Genomic DNA, 3,033 nt, shown 5'->3' with positions numbered 1-3,033 from the left:
GACGGCACATAACAACAACAACAAGATCCCAAAATAGTTCACAGAACTGAAATCACCATACTAATGCATAAATTCAATACATATTTGGAAAGCAGCAGAGCAAAAATCTGTGAGAATAATGAAGTCATCTTTTCATGGGTTTCATTTGTTACATTTCAGAGCTCTTGTACACAACAACATAACTGCAAATTCGGCAATAATCTTAATTTTAATATATAGACTGTAATTACTCATCAGAAGCAAATACTAAGAGGAATTGGAGGCCACAATACTAGTATCAAATGGAAATCGTGGCATTATTTTCTCCTATATGAAAAAAGTGGGAGAAGCCAGTTGAGTTAATGTAGTTGTCATCTGCTTCTGAGCAGTGGTGGCAGGGACCCTGGGCTGGAGCCCTGTGGGGACACACTCAAGGGCAGGGATCATGAGCCCATTCTAGTGAAGGGCTCTGCTATTTCCCTTGTTTGCCTTTTATGCAGCAACTCAACAGATTCCATTTGATTTTACCATTTTCTGACAGTGCTTAAATTTGCAATATTAAACAAAAATTTCATAAACTGTACCTTCAACAAATAGCAAGTGAAATTTTGTCTTTCATCCCCACCAGGCCCCCAAAACATATGTCTAGAATAAGCACTCACTGCAGTACACATGAGTTACCTACATGATTAGATCAATGAAGCAGTGGGGAGAAGATCACAACATCTGGGGGGACAAAGTCTCCAAATGAAGACTGAAAATGAACAGCCCACAGTTGGAGAAAACTGTTCTATGAGGAAGAAAAAAAATTAAAATATAACAAGCCCCCAAAACCTTGCAATTCATTTAACCTAAACAAAGATAGCAATTTGTATTGGCCCAATTTCAGCTGTAGATGAATCCCTGCAGAAATAGTGTTGAGTTGCACTTGAAGTACATCAAGGAGAGAGGAAAGTCATTTGGTGATCGTCCTTGGGTTTCCGAAGACACCTGTGGTGGCGTGTTCATGTTTACTACTGGATCACAAATGCAAGGACACATGACACAGAAGTTAAATGGTCTCCCTAGATGCGACGTCCCAACAGGTCTCCGGTCGCCCATGTGCCACCCATCTGCTGTTGGAACACATCGATTGTGTCTTCATCCTCCATCTCCAGCTGTGCTAGTGTCTGCTTCATTAATTGGCTGCCCATCAAACCTGAATCTAATCTGTCTCACTGACAAGCCCTGTCGCTCCCAGTAGGCCTTCACCAGCTTGCTCAGAGGCGTGTGTCTCTTGATTTTGAACTGGACGACAGAGCCATCCTGCCCAGCCACCTTCAGGTTGATATGGTCATTCTCTGTCTTCACTCCCTCCTTGGGCTTCTCCTCGGACATGGCTGCGCGGGTGGCGGCAGCAAAGGCTGGGGCAGCGCCAGAGCGGGCGAGTCACGCTCTCAGCCCCGCCGCTCTCCCGCCGCAACTGCTCAAGGGGCCGCGCGTTGTCCCCCAAATCCCCATCCACCGATAGGCCAGTGCGGGGGTCACGTGTCTGTGCACATTTTAAATTTAAGCTGATACATTTTACATTTTTAGCAGAATTTACAATATTATTTATTTCCATTCAAGAGACAACACTTTTACGCCTTTCATTATTTCAGGGGTGATTACTGTCTCAATAAGGGGGTTTAGGTTAATACAAAAGATGTTTTGGGTCATAATATCGCCTAAATTCATCATCCCAATCTCATGTTCCATGACTTATTTTACCACTTATACCTTGCATAACATCTTCCCTCTGGTCACTTTCAAACCTTTTGAAAAATATATCCCAAGACACAAAACCATCAAGGTGTTTTGCATTAAATTCATAATGTTCTCCAGTATATGGAAGAGGTTTATCTGTGTTGTTGTTGTTGTTATGCGCCGTCGAGTCGTTTCCGACTCATAGCGACCCTATGCACAACAGCCCTAAACCCTGCTCTATCCTGCGCCAACCGCACCGCCTCTGACACACCCATCCCAATTACCCCAGTCACTGAATCAATCCATCTCAAAGAGGGTCTTCCCCTCCTGTGTTGTCCCTCAACCCTCCCAAGCATGATGTCCCTCTCCAAGGACCCGTCCCTCCTGGCAACATGTCCAAAGTATGTCAGACGAAGCCCCAGAATCCTTGCCTCCAAGGAGTAGCTTGGTTTAATCCTCTCCAAGATAAATCTGTTTTCCTGGCAGTCCAGGATACATTCAGTACCCTTCTCCAGCACCACAGCTCAAAAGCATCCACTCTCCTTCTGTCCTCCCTAGTCATTGTCCAACTCTCTGATGCATAACAAGCGATTGCAAATACCATGACCTGTATCAGGCGCACCTTAGTCTCCAGAGAGACACTGTTGCTCCTGAGCACCTTAGAGAGGTCCCTAACAGCAGACTTTCCCATCGCGATATGCTTTTTGATTTCCTGACTGCTGGTGCCAAGAGTGTTGACCGTGGAGCCGAGCAAAGTGAAGCTGTGAACACTCTCAATCTCTTCGTCATCCATCCTGATGCTGCCAATTGGTCCAGTGGCGAGAATCTTTGTCTTCTTGACATTGAGCCTTAGTCCATACTGAAGGCTGCAGGCCTTGACCCTTCGCAGCAAGTGCATGAGGTCCTCCTCAGTTTCAGCAAGCAGGGTTGTGTAGGCTTTGGAATTCTGTAAGGGCCTCTCCCAATAGAGGGCTGCCACAAACAACCTTTACCTAATAGATAAACAATTCTTCCACCTGGTGTTCTCATGGTGGGGAGCAAGGATTTTTCCTTTGAAGGAGTTCTTATAAACCCTAGAAATCTAGGAATCTCTAGATTCTAGGGATTCTAGAAATCTTTGGGATTTCCATGGATTCCCCTAAAATCATATTATTCTTGAAAAGTTTTAGTAATGCTAGGAGAACCGGAGGTAATGTTTGCATATTAAAGTCGTCACCTCCATTTAGTTCTTTCCTAGGAAAATCTAACAAACTTTTAGTAGGAACACTTTGTGTAAAGAACACAGCCTTCTCCTCCTGTCCCACATAGAAAACACAAAGAGACAATAGA

General features: G+C 44.5%; 1 pseudogene; it reads right to left on the bottom strand.

Annotated features, from left to right (window-relative positions):
- Positions 1-1,043: 1,043 nt before the first annotated feature.
- LOC102874570 lies at positions 1,044-1,356 on the bottom strand (annotated as a pseudogene).
- Between the last annotated feature and the right edge of the window lie 1,677 nt (positions 1,357-3,033).

This window comes from Elephantulus edwardii, unplaced genomic scaffold (genome assembly GCF_000299155.1).
Source record: "Elephantulus edwardii isolate Elephantulus edwardi_28Jun2011 unplaced genomic scaffold, EleEdw1.0 scaffold00055, whole genome shotgun sequence".
Lineage (NCBI taxonomy): Eukaryota > Metazoa > Chordata > Mammalia > Macroscelidea > Macroscelididae > Elephantulus > Elephantulus edwardii.
Note: the sequence above shows the minus strand (reverse complement) of the source record. Positions and strands in the feature narration are given on the sequence as shown.